Source organism: Dermacentor silvarum, chromosome 2 (genome assembly GCF_013339745.2).
Source record: "Dermacentor silvarum isolate Dsil-2018 chromosome 2, BIME_Dsil_1.4, whole genome shotgun sequence".
Lineage (NCBI taxonomy): Eukaryota > Metazoa > Arthropoda > Arachnida > Ixodida > Ixodidae > Dermacentor > Dermacentor silvarum.
In genome coordinates, this window is record NC_051155.1 from 253,245,872 (window position 1) to 253,260,089 (window position 14,218).

Below are 14,218 nucleotides of genomic sequence, written 5' to 3' on the forward strand. Positions count from 1 at the left end.
ACTGACGAGCATGTGATGTCATTGATGTCATAACCTATCAGTCATGTTAATCATACATTTGTACACTTCCGTGCCAATTTTGGTATACACCAAGTGAACGAGACGCCACAAAACGAGACGCCACAAAATTGTTGCCTACTTCCGGGGTACACGGACGCGATCTCCTGGAACCTAGCCTATAACAGCTTCGCTATAAAAGTCGCAGTTTCGCCCGAAAGGTGAAGCATCGATTGCGATACCAAACTAGTTTTATTGGCCGTATAAAGCTGTAAACATAGGCATACTAACTAAATTAACAAACACAGTGTCACTCACGCACAAGCAAACATGATAGCATCTCACTCGATGACCACGGAAACTTGCTGTCAAAACAGTGTTGTGAGTAAGCGCGGCAGCAGCAGCGAGCAAATGGACCTTCGTCCCGAAAACACAGCGCAGGGAGGAAGGTCTCTGCCCTTGTCGCAGATGGCTTTCACGATACAACCGCCCGGACCGCGCGGCGTAGTATGCGGCCTCTCCCTGGAGCCTTGAGGCGCGGCGGGTGCGCGCGGTCGCGCGGTCGGCGTTGGTAAAACGCCGCCCCCTTCCCCCTACCTCTCCCTATCCTCCATCTGGAGCGTTGCACGCGAGTCGGAGACGGCGCGCTCCCTTCCCGCTTCGTTCGCTTGCGTGCGAGAGACTGAACCGCGATGGCCGGTTCACCCTCGCACGCTTTCACAGAGCATACAGAGCGCGGCGACGATTTTATTGCGATAGCAATTATATGGACACTCAAAGAGGATTTCTGCCGTCGCCGTCACCGTACGTCGTCGCCGTCGCCGTCGCCGTCGCCGTGAGGTTCTATATGACGTCAACGGCGGTGAAATCCTCGCCGCGCGCCGGACTCTGTATTAGAGCACTGCACGGGCTCGGGCTTACCCGAAAGCCCGGGCCCGGCCTGGCCCGTGGGCCGGGCCGGGCCGGGTAGAGCAGTTTTTTCACGGGCTCGGGCCGGGCTCGGGCACGGCGTGTGCTTTTTGACCCGGGCCCGGGCCGGGCTCAGGTTTTTTGACGCGGGCCCGGGCCGGGCTCGGGCTTTCTGCGAGTTATTCTCGGGCTTCTCAACTCTGAAAAACATGTATTTTTCGGTCTTGGGCCGGGTTCGGGCCAGTTTCGAGTCGGGCTTGGGCCGGGCTCGGGCTTAAGGTAAAGGGGTGGCGGGCCGGGCCGGGCGGGTAACGTAGATTATTTCCGGGCCCGGGCCGGGCCCGGGTCTCGCCATAAAAGTTCTGATCGGGCTCGGGCGGGCCGCCCAATGTAAGAACGGGCCCGGGCCGGGCCCGGGCCGCAAAAATCGGCCCGTGCAGTGCTCTACTCTGTATGTGGGAGTGAAAGGGCGCGAGGGACGCGCGCTTTCACGGGGAGCGAACGCACGGCGGAGAACAAACGCGCGTTTTGCGCCATGCTCCCTGAAGGGCTGCGGCATTAAGCGTCTCTTTCCTCCTTTACAATCACTATATATATATATATATATATATATATAGAGAGAGAGAGAGAGAGAGAGAGAGAGCAAACGCAACTTATTCCGTCGCGCGAAAGGCCGTAGGGGGACGGAAGGGAGGGAGGGAGGGGAGGCGACGTTTAATTCCGGCACGAAATGCGTATTTATATAAAAAGTTGTCGCAGTTTCACCTGAAAGGCGAAGCATCAATTGCGATAGCAAATTTGTAGAGAGCTATACGGAGTAATGATATTAGCTTTATCAGCTGTATAAACTTGGACATGCAGCAGCACCGGCAACACGCAGAACTGTTGTTGACGCCGTCGGCGTTATGCCCGCGTTCGCTCAAAATGCGTGCGGCGTTGGTGACTTTTTCCGGAGCCTCTGATATAAATAGGCACTTGGTGCCGCAGCTAAACGTCGCCTCCCTTCCCTCCCCCCCTCCCCCATGGCCTTTCGCGCGTAGGAAGAGGCGCGTTTGATCTACATATATGGTGATTGTAAAGGAGGAAAGAGACGCCTACTTCTGCAGCCCTTAAGGGAGCACGGCGCAGAACGCGCGTTTGTTCTCCGCCGTGCGTTCACTCCCCGTGAAAGCGCGCGCCCCTCGGGCCCTTTCACTCGCACATACAGCGTTCGGTGCGACACTGGCGCTGAGCCGTGCTCCCTCAAGGGCTGCAGAAGATAGCGCCAACCTTTCCCTTTCCCTCAAGAACCACTTATCATCGGCGACAATTTCATCTCCATTGACGTCATACGGAACCTCACGGCGACGGCGACGGCGACGCCGACGGCAGAAATCTGCTTTTGAGTGTCCATATAATTGCTATCGCAATAAAACGTTGCGAGGCGAGAAGGTGGTAAAGACATCCGACGCTGCTCGACTAGTTTCCCGTTCTGATCTCGTCAAAAACCTCCGAGCCGCCCCCAGAGGCTCTGGCAACAGTCACCAACGCCGCGCGCGTTCGGTGCGAACGCAGGCAAAACAGCGACGTCGTCGACAACAGTTCTGCGCGTTGCTGGTGGTGCTGCATTTCCATGTTTATACAGCTGATAAAACTACTATCTTTACTCCGGATAGCTCTCTACTAAGTTGCTGTAGCAATTGATCCTTCGCTTTTCGGGTGAAACTGCAAATTTTTATCACCCGTGGACTTTATACGGAACCTCATTGAGACGGCGACGACGACGGCGACTACGGAGGCAGCAATGCACCTGGAGTCTCCATAAAATTGCTATCGCCATAAAATGCCACTGACACCTAATTTGACGAAAATGTATGGGGGGGGGGGAACACTATGGCAAATTTGAGTGGGAATAAAAACGCGCGTGGCTCCGACGCAGCCTCAGCAAAAAAATTTAGGTAACTGTTCGAAAGTAATTTTGTGCCGCATTAGAGCAATATTTGTTACGGCTGTGATGAGATGTTTTAGCTGCCTATTATGGCATTCATTCGCGAAGACTTTTTTCTGAGCCGCATCACAAGCATGCCTGTGGAGTGGGGATACGACTCTTCTACCCTGCTCGCTGACTGCCTCAGAGCCAAATTAAAATAAAACAATGACAACTTTGTTGAGATAATTTTTTTAAATTGAGCGCAAGCAATAATGAAATACTAGAAAGCGCTTTCCTCAGAACACAAAGCGACTGCGCAGCCTTAAACAGGTCCAGCACTGAATTTATTTATTCATGCTATACTGCCGACTGCCCTTTGGCAGTTATGGCCGGACTGGTTGAAAGTTGAAAAGAAAAATTAGGTATAGGTGTGCAATTTGGCATAGTGAAGGGTAAAAAAAAAATCAAACCCAAGCTCGTTCAAAACCTGTACAAGGCAAAGAGAAAGCACTTAAAGTTAAGAGTGAGCAAAAACAGCAAAAACAAACTCTAAAGATAAGAATGAAGAACCTTTAGAAAACAGTCTAAACAAATTACAGCACACAACAACCGATGAATTGGCAAGAGGTTCGTGAATAAGAAGAAAAATTATAGAAAAAAGACAATTACAAGGCCGCGGAGCTTGCGTCTCAATTGTGATGCAATTGGTGAAATGCTTATATTAGCATATTCGCATTTTCAAATCTTTTGACTTTTCTTTCTTTGCTGTCCTTTCATTATTGAGAGACGAAGTCTCTGAATAATGAGACGCAGAAAAGTAAGAGAATAAGTAAGAGAATAAGAGACGCAGAAGAGTGTAAAACTTCGCAATCTCACAAGAGATTTGCTGTCCATGTTCAAGACAGGCTAGTGCATGAAAATGCACCAGAGCAAGAAATTCAGTCATGTCGAGAATGCTTTTCTCATGCAGTCATTTAAAGGGAAATAAATTTGTTAAGCTCTCTTCAAGGACAGTAATAATAATTATTAGAAAGCCTGAGGGGTACAGCAAGCCTCCATTGTCAAACTGCGAAGCGAAGGCTGAAGCTTCTCTGTTGGCTACAGCTGTCTGCTTTTCAATTGCCAGCAACAGCGCACATTCCTTAGATGAGGTCTTCTTTAAAATCTTCCTTGCCGTGTACCCTGCTACATAATATATGAGCTTGTCATGGCTTCTTGCAGCCACAAAAGTAGTGCCGTCTGACAAAATGTTTCTGCGCTAAGCGCCATATTCCAGTGCACTTTCGGCGTCGCCAAACCTTCCTGCATCGATCAATTCGTCCAGTATCGTGATCTGATTTTCTGGTTCCATCTTGGGGACAGAAACCAGTGCAGTTAAGTTCTGGAGCACAGTTTCCTGATTTAGGTGGTTTTGCAAGGTTATAAAATGCAAGTGAATTGATTATAAGTAAAAACTGTGCAGCAGTAGGGTGATCGTTAGTTCTGGAAGATTGCGTGACAATTGTGGGAACCCTCGGGTCCCATGACCGCCGCACGCGCAGCGAACGTCGCGGCAGACGTATGCGCGCCAGGGAGAGTTGGGAGAGGGGAAACTTTCCTTCCGCGGATGGCGCACGGGAATCGCAAGCGCTATCAGCGCCACCGGGTGGGTCACGTGAGATCCCGCTGACATCGCCCGAGGCTCTTTGGTCCCCAGCAAGCGGCGATGGCGGAACCGCGTTCTTTCCGCGGCAATCGCCGCGACCGCCCGTATTTTCCCAGTTGGTAAGTCGGAAGCCCTTCTTTACCTAGTGTATTATTCTCTTCGAGGGAACCCTCAGCGATGTCAACTATAGCTAGCTGGCCTGCTCGAAATGTTAGTTGCAGTCGTAATAAATGCTTTCCGAGTGTACACGTGGTTGTCGTCTATTGTTTCCTCGAGCTTGTACCGGACCGCGGTTGATGCGCAGGCATGCGCCAACCGCGGGGCTCGGTGTGTAGAGGCAGAGGGCCGTTGGCATCCCCCCCCCCCCCTATCCCGACAAAATGCCAAACACATTTTCGAGTTTGTCCCGGCTCAAACATGGAGTAAGTATGTACTTGAAGCCAATGCTACTGCGGTATGAAAGCAAGTTCAGCATGCTTTCGATTGTCCCTCGGAGGCACTCAGCGGTACTTGAGCTAAGAAAACCACCAACTGTCGCCTTTGCGTGTTCTTCCCATTTCGTCAGATATTCGAGGAACTCCTTCAGGAACATGTAGTTCGGTGACTGCACGTACAAAGCCACTTTTGGAATACGAGCAGTCGTTATCCTTGTCAGTTTGTTCATTATTTTCACAAAATTCTCTGTTGGTTCAACAGAACCAGCCATAAGCTCTTTCTAAATAAGAGCTATAAAGGAAAAGCCCCTTGATTACTTCGTCGCCAAATATTTGGGAAGCTGGGGCAAGCCTCTTTTTCCCGAATGAATTGGGATGGATATGACTGCTGGTAATAATTGGCATCACTTTAAGTGAAACACTATTATTATCCTTGTTCCAAGCTTCTTGAATGGGCCCCACATACGCGCGGCCTTCAGGTGTGCTGAAGCCATTAGTGACAAATGCGTTTCTAACATTTTTGACTAGATGGGGAAAATCCGACAAGAAGTGCAAATGACAAGCTCTGTCACCTAAGCACACGCACAACGTAAAGGCACATTCCTACTGGTCATCGCGACCAGACGCGCGATTGATCTCGTCGCAAAACGAAGTTGTTTGACGGTCGCTTAGGTTGAGAAGCGAGAACTTTCGGCTAACCGCACTAGCCGCACAGTGCCATGCACTGCTCGCTCGAGTGAAAAGCGTAGCATTAGCACTGCTCGCAGCGCCCTCTGCGCTTTCATTCGGGAAGCGTCCTGCCTTCTCCATACGGCGCGGCGTGCGGACGGCAGACAATCCAATATTCTAGGGTCCATAGCAGCGCCTCGTGCGTTTCTCTTTCTCTGCGTCGTGAGCGAAGCTGCATATGGCTACCCCGGCAAACTTTCTGCGTCCGTGCGTGTACACCGTCACGTCGACTAAGAAAAATTTTCGTCTCCAGAGCTAGTGTAATTTTGAGTTTCTGCGTAAAAGAATTATGTTTTCTCGTATGTTCAAATTACAATCCGATGCTATCATGTCTGCAGGTTGTGTGTAGGTCGTACTTTACAAATTTTGTGACGCACTTTACTTTGGGAAATTAGATTAGTTCAATAACGCACTTGCGCCAGGCGGAGCATCTACTAGAATGAGGATACATGCTGCACTCCGGCAGACCTGCGTGCGCGCATGACGAAGGTGTGTACACGACGTATCTGTCCTTGATGAGTGGGCGCTCTGCCCGTTGCATCGGTCGCGCAGAGTGTGCTGCGACCGTAATCGACATCAGGACAAGACTTAAAAAGTTACAGTGCCGTTCACTTCGTCAACGCGGGTAATGCGCAAGCGTATGGGCGCCAGGAACGTGCACTGCGGCGTCAAAGCACCAACGGAAAGGGCGCGAACGAGGACGCTGCATTGATCTCGACGGCGCGATGCCTTGCGGTGGTGGTGCTTGTGTAACGTCGGCACCAGCTTCGCTGTACATCCACTTTCACAGGGTGGAATGGAGGCGGAATTTTTTTAGTTGTGCACTCTTCGAAAGTGCGACTTTAACGTAGGTTTAAATACACGGACAGTTATTACCAACGCTGTGGCATCTTTTCAAATGATTGTACTGAAGGTACTGCAATATTTCAATCTCAGCCGGCACCGCCCTCACCGGCTTACTATCAGGAGAAGAAAGTTTGCCCTGTAAGCACCAAGGAAAAATGGAGAAATAGCGACGACTTAAAGGCCGCGAGGCATGGCGAAACAGCTGTCCTTACTTCCGAAAGGCAGGGATTTTAACCAGAACAAAAACCTGATTTGTTACCCTGCACTGGGGAGCGGGGAAATTTGAAAGATGAGAAGGAAGTATAAAAAGAGGCACGCAGAGCACAGCCCGCAATACAGCCATTCACAGCACATGATAACAGTCAGAACTAAATTAACACAGCAAGCTGGGCGAGTTGGTAACTAAACATGTTCTTAGGGGTGGGAAGCGCTACCCGGACGAACGACAGAGGAAGTAGACGATACGAATGCTGACTGACAACTGGTTTATTTTTTCTAACAATTGAATGTTTATATATACACAAAATGGGATCATGTGACGCGTACAAGTGGTGAAAGGGTCTCAGCCTATCTTGCCATTCAAAAACATCGTTTCTTCATCATGCAGAGATATAGAGGTGTGGCTGACGCATGCGCCTGAGTTAACATGCATGAGTGAGTGAGTGAGTGAGTGAGTACGAACTTTATTTAGGTCCTGAGGAGAAAGAATTAAAGCGGGGCCGGAGGCCCCGCCAATCTATCCGGTGGCTCCACCCAGGTCGGGGCCGGTAGACATAGTCCTTCGGCGACGGCCCGGGCCCTCTGGACAGCCTTGAGCTGAGCGATGAGCTCTGTACTTCTGAGCGCTGAGTTAACATGCATGAAGTAGGCTTTTACAATCTAGCGGTTGATTTGGCCTAAATTTTTATACAGTATTTCAGTTTTCTTAAACACGGGTTTGCATATGGGCAAATTCTACAATGCGCGGTCAGATTTGACCCAGTTGAATTTCTAATAGCGGCTTGGTGCATCCTGAGGCAAATGTTGATGCAACGTCCCGTCTGCGCAGAATATTTTTGCCGCATGGATGACGTATACAACTGGCACTGCACATGCACGAGCTGCTCCGTGCGCTTGATACGGCAAATGGCCTTGGACGCCTGCTTAGGTCTATTAACACGAGGGCAAATCTTGTTTAACGAGTTCTTAGAGAAAGAGAAAAAAAACTTGAGCACCATATTTCATTGCTATGAGTAACACGAGAACAAGGTGAGAGCAGAAGCCAACGTTTCGACAAGTGGGCTTGTCTTCTTCAAGGCAACATATGCTCTCCTCGGCAATATAGGCAAGGTTCTTGATTTCATATAGGTAGGTAGATTGATTTCATTGCTGCCTTTTTAACCCATGCCCTATCTGATGTACACAGGGAATGACTGCAAACTTTCTTCCCGTTTCGATCAGCTGCTGGGGTGATTCCCCTTTTTTACTTTCTTTACAAGCGCTTCACAGACTGATACAATGATTGAGTTTGGAAAGCCGGCCTTCTCTAGACGACTTGCCTCTTGCAAAAAGCTGATATTAGCCAAGTGGTCGTATGACTTTCTCAGTGCGGATCCTAAATATGTCGTAGCAACGCCTCTTTTCATTAGTTTGGAGTGTGCCCACACGTAATTTACAATTGGTTTGCTTGTTCTGGGGTTATATGGCCCACAAATGTGTTGTGCCGTAAATCTTAACAGTTAATCCAAAAATTGAATTACTTCATTATTCGTCAGCAGCTCATGAGTAAAGCCGAAACTCATTCCCTCTTTATCAAAGGCTGCGAGCATATCGTTAATGTCTTTGGAACTTGTTTGCGAGCGGATAATTATTAATGACAATCATTCAAATCGTGTTTAAGGGCCTACTTGCGACCACACTCATCACAATTATAGTGTCAGTTATGCCAATACGGAAGGCCGAATATATTGCAGAGGCTACTTTTTGACATAGCCGGCAAAGCAAAGGGATGAAAATGGCAGATAGATAACATTAGCTGCGACAAACGAGCGCGTCGTGCCGTGCAGCCCAGTCGCACGGCAGTACGCAACAAGCAGCAAAGAAATGAGGTAAGAACTGCAGCGAAGAAGCGAGTTCGTGCGCACCTCTCCCAGTATGGCATTGCCGGAGGTGTTTACTACTGGAGCTCTGTCGTTAAGTTATTTTACCACCTTCCGGGTTGTAAAAGGCGAAGCGTGGCCGACACTAACCGATCGCCGTGCCTAATAAAAACTGAAAACGAGCGCCACTCCAGCGTCAAGGCAAGACCCAAACCGTGGGGCCTCGTCCCAGCCTCCTACGACCCCATAGCTCGTAGATGGCCCCGATGCAGAACACTTTCAATGCTGAGCGCGTTTTTTGTGGACTAGAGGATAGATAAAGCAACAGAGTGAAAAAATAAACATAAAAAGACTGTAAGTTCGGTGAAAAAAAAAAACAGAACAAAATACTGAAATAGGGTTTGAAGTGATGGCTTGCTCGCAGTCTGTTTCTTTCCTCTACTTCGCTCTGGTGTTCTGACTGGCTTTGACGGTTTCTTTTACATCACGTTCGTTACTTTCATCTCGTAAACTTTGAGGCGCTTCGCTTGCGCTGTGAACCTTCACCTGCCGAATCAAGCGACGTCCATTGTCGTTCAACACTGGAAACCTTAGTCTCGGCCCCATGCAGCCACGTTTTTCTTTTTTACAGCGAAACTGTTTATGGCTAGGGTTTCATGCACTTTGTTCTGCACGAGAAAAAATGGGGGCCGATCCTGGGGATAGCGCACAAAGGATCCAAGCGCACATACCCCTGTGGACTCCGGGTGGTAGACTCCGGGACCTGTAACGCACCCTTGAACTACCGTTGTCACATCTGGGACTCAAAGAGGTCCCAGGAACAAGGGTAACGACAGCTACGATGGGATCTTAGCCCAAAAGGCCTATCCCTGTCGCCCATGTCTACGTTCGCACCGCCCTCTCTTTGTAGGCGTTCCAACCGCTTGCGTTACTATAGTTTCCTGCGTGTGACCTTGAGGATGCAGCGTGGATACGTAGATCCGGTAGTTGTGATGCAAACAACGTGAATAGCGGCCGTGCGATTCCGCCGTGATCACCCTCTACCTGCCCCCTCTCCTCGCCTTCGTATTTCTTCTTTGAGGGAGAGAGATAACTTATTTGTAAGAAGGCAGAGAGGTCGGCCTGAGCGAGCGTGCTCTGGCCTGCTACACTGCACCGGGGAAAAAGGAACGGGGACAGATGATGAGGACAGGAAGACAGGTAAGATCATGATGAGGGCAGGAAGAAGGGGTGCCCAGTGGTTTGCTCAAAGCCTTGTGTCTAGTCCGGTGGTCTTCAAGTAGTCCAGGGCAGCTCGTGTTGCTATTCATGCTACTGTGCAGTCACACATAGCGGACAAAATAGTACTTTCGGACAATGTTTGTCTTCCAATCCCTGCTAGAGTCGAAGCCAGTATCTTCCGCTGTGATGCGTGGAGAGGTCGCAAAACAGATGTTGGAAAGTCTCCAACACTTGGCAGCGTTCACAGTTCGGGCTGTCCGCACAGCCAATCAGATGTGAATAGCGTCGAGTGAAGGCGACGCCTAGGCGAATCCGGTGAATCATGCTTGCTTGGCATCACTTGAATTTAGCTGGGAGGTGAAAAGTCCTCTCACAGTCTTTTTCCCCAGGCGCCTGTACCGATGGTCTGGTTGAGCCCAGTATTGTGCTGCGCAATCTCTTGCATGCGCGTGGTCAACAAAGAGTTTACATCTCTCCGCGAGTAAGGAATTTTTACTTGGACGGCTGCAGGAATAGCAGTTCTTGCTTCTGCATCAGCTAGCTCGTTGCTGGCCAAGCCGCAGTGACCAGGTACCCATTGGAAGGTAATTGAGTGACCATTCCGCTGAGCAAGACCAAATATGTGAATGATGTCTAACGCTAGCACGTAGTACTGGCTTCTCCTAGAGAGAGAATCGATAGATTGCAGCGCTGATCTTGCGTCAGAAAGAATAGTCCACGTACGTGGTGTCAGGTAGGAGACAAAACGGACAGCTTCCCGTATTGCGACAAGCTCTGCGGCTGTTGAAGACGATTTGTGGTCCAATTTGTATTGGCGGGATGTGTCCAGCTGAGAGATCACAAAGGCCGCGGTCGAGGCGCATGAAGTAACCGATCCGTCTGTGTATATGTGCACAGAGCCGTCGTAAAGCCCAGCCAAATGGGCCAAGGTGAGTAGTTCAAGGCCAGTGGAAGTGATACGCGACTTCTAATTTCCAGGTATGTGAAGGCGCACCTTTCGTCTATGCAGTGTCCACGGTGGCACTCCAGAGATGATGGTAGGTGCGAAGTCTGAGGGTATCAATTTCTTCTTTCTGTACACATAAGCGAAACACAATGCATGCCGCGAGGATAAACGTTTCGCGTTGCCGCCATTGCCTCAATTTTAGCGATGACGTTTTTGAAAATGAGACACCGGACAGCAGCCGAGGCACCCCGATACGAATGAGCGAAGTTGTTTTTAGCTATAATGTGCAAATTATATAACGTAAGGATTCTGCAGATACGGTGAAATCTTTGTGTACATATTAAAGGGACACTAAAGGCGAATAAAAAGTCAGTCAAGCTAAAGTGGTAGATTAATGCTCTAGAACGTCTAAGGCGTCAATATAATCGAGAAATTGAGGTAAATGCAGGAGACGATAAGAGACTCCCCGGGGACATTCAGGTACTTACCCGAAGACGAAGGCACTCCTCACAAACATTATGTCACTAGTACTCAACCACTCAGATTAAAAATGTAATTTCATTGGATTATAAGACAGAAGAAAATGCTACTTGATTATTATTATTAGATTCATAGAAAAAAATAACTGTTTGGCGTTACCCTTGATAACGACATGGGTGGTGTAAAGGTTTCGTTTTCGCTCGACTCTGCGCCGCGCGCTTTCGAGTTTCAGTAGTTCCGATATCGCGTAGTGCTGCGCTGGTGTTACTGGATAACTAAACTCGCACTTGAAATTGCTAGCAACAGAGAATTCCACGTCCATGTGATGCCGCGGGACGCCTGAAAGGCCCGCGAAAGGGCACGTCCAGTCGGTGACCCACTTCGTCGCCCGACATCGCATTGCTAGAATCCTATCGGCGTTCGCGCTCGGCCGCCGTTGTAGTACCCAACGATGCCGGCAGAGCGAGCCCTAACAGCATGTCACGCTGTAAATAGACAACCAGGGGTCATCAGAAAGAAAGTGAGAGAAATAGAGACCGTGAATTGGATGCAAAGAATGGAAACGAAAAGGACAATGGAGATTTACAAGAATGAAAAGAAAGAAATTAGAAGGGAAAATCTGTACGATAACACAAAGGGCAGTGCCTTGCTATTTCAGGCTCGAGCCGGTTGCCTAAGGACGAAAACCTATCGGAACAAATATTCGGAACTAGATGAGACATGTGTATGCTGCAATAAAGATCCAGAGACCACTCAGCACATCCTAATGGAATGCGACGGGATCCACCCAGCGAGAACCGTAGGTGACGTGCAACTCCAAGAAGCGCTTGGGTTTAAAGTGGAAGGAAACATAAACAGATCAGCCGTAGAGATCAGCAAGAGACGATTAGAGTACTGGTGGAAAAAAAAGCAGGGAAAAGATGGATACGACCTGATCTCTTAATATCATAGGCAGCGGTACAAGGTAAATTTTTGAAAAAGAAAAATAATGAGAGATATACAAAAATGCTAGATAAAGAACATGTATAGTATACCTGATTAAATCAAGCAGGCTAGGTGACTATTTTTCGCCGCCCCCGTTTCAAAGGGGATGCCAATAAATCATCATCATCATCATCATCACGCTCATCCGAGCTTAAATCGCTGAAATCGAGCCCAGCATCGCGAGCCAATGTGTCGTTGTCAGTGTCGTCAACAAGGTCCATTGCGACGAGCGTCGACGACAATCATGTTTACAATTCGGCGCACGCTTTTCCTTCCGCTTTCGCACTGTCATCGGCTCTGTCTTGGCGCTGTTTCTGGCAGCGCGTCTGCTTTTGCCGCAAAAAAGCCGTAGTGCCGTCTGCGGGCCGACCATTGTCTAGTACACCCTAGTTTTACTCACCGGCGGCACAGCGTCACTATGAGACCATGACTTCACCACTCCTCACTCGGTAGGGCGGGTGATTTGAATGGCGCTAGAGGTAGGCGGACGCTTCAGACGCAATTTTCTCATAAAATAAGTATTTTATTGGTATGAAACAACCATTTCGAAGTTTCTGTGATTGTATTTTAACATTCCACGTTGACGTAATATTTGCCTTTAGTGTCCCTTTAAGACATAGTTAACTAGTGATAATTCATGTGTCTGGCGTGGAAGCTAGGCACATCCCACGCAAGGTACTTTGACAGCAGCATAGTCATATATATTTCCTTTTGTTTTACGCATTTGCTACTGAACTGGTTCATGAAAGGGAGGACTGTCATCCATCTGAATATAGCACGAAGCTACAAAGGAATCCCATACGGGTATCTCATAAAGAAACTTTCACAGTTGAGGGAAAATTTGTCCTAGTCTGAGATCTGAACTGTCCAGGTCTGGGATAGTGAACTGTGGCATGGGATCTGTGGTGTCGCAGAGATCACGAATTCACAATGTATTACATAAATTACACTTGAAGCTTCTAGTTTGTAGCAAAGAACGAAGCCAGCATTTAAAATTTTGCACAGTTATATGCGTTTTAACAGCGGAGCTCTTTAAGCTCTTGGTTAGGCCGCGTATATTGTGCGAACAAAAACTGTGGGCCGATCCTAGAGGTAGTGCAGAAAGGGTCCAAGCGCACACACCCCTGTGAACTAGCGAAACTGTTTAAGCTCGAGGATGGTCCGTCGAGTGTACGCCGCAAAACCTCCGCCTGGTGATGACGTCACTATTCGTCGCCTAGCAACGCTTCGCCCCAGCTGCGCCGACCGCGCCGAACCTCGCCACAGCTGCGTGAGCCGTGACGTCATCGCGCGCATGGCATCGCTTCGCCTTAGCTTTGCCGAGCCATGATGTCACCGCCACTACCTCTCTCATGACTCCGACAATTAACCTATGGCCCTCAGTCCCCAGTGGCTGCGGAGCACCTGACCAAGGCGGCGGTCAGACCTGCTACGCGGCAGAGGGTGCTAAGAATCTATGGGTCCGGACAGGCCGCCAATGGAAAGTGAACCTGGCAACGTTCAACACGCGCACCCTCTCAAGTGAGGCTAGCTTAGAACTATTTCAGGAATTATCAGGCATTGCCTGGGATATTATTGGCCTTAGTGAGGTTAAAAGGACTGGTGAGGCTTACACAGTGCTGACTAACGGCCACGTCCTCTGCTACAGAGGTCTTCCAGACAAGAGAGAATCCGGGGTAGGATTTCTAGTTCATAACAACATAGCGGGCAACATTGATGAATTCTACAGCATTAATTAGAGGGTAGCAGTCGTCGTAATAAAGCTGAATAGGAGGTACAAAATGAAGGTAGTACAAGCCTACGCCCCAACCTCTAGTCACGATGATGAAGAAATAGAACAGTTTTATGAAGATGTTGAATTAGCAATGAGAAAGGTGCAAACCCGGTATACTGTAGTCATGGGCGACTTCAATGCATAAGTGGGGAAAAAGCAGGTTGGTGAGCAAGCAATTGGCAACTACGGCATCGATTCTAGGAATGCAAGAGGAGAGATGTTGGTAGAATTTGCGGAAAGGAATAGGCTCCGAATAATGAATACCT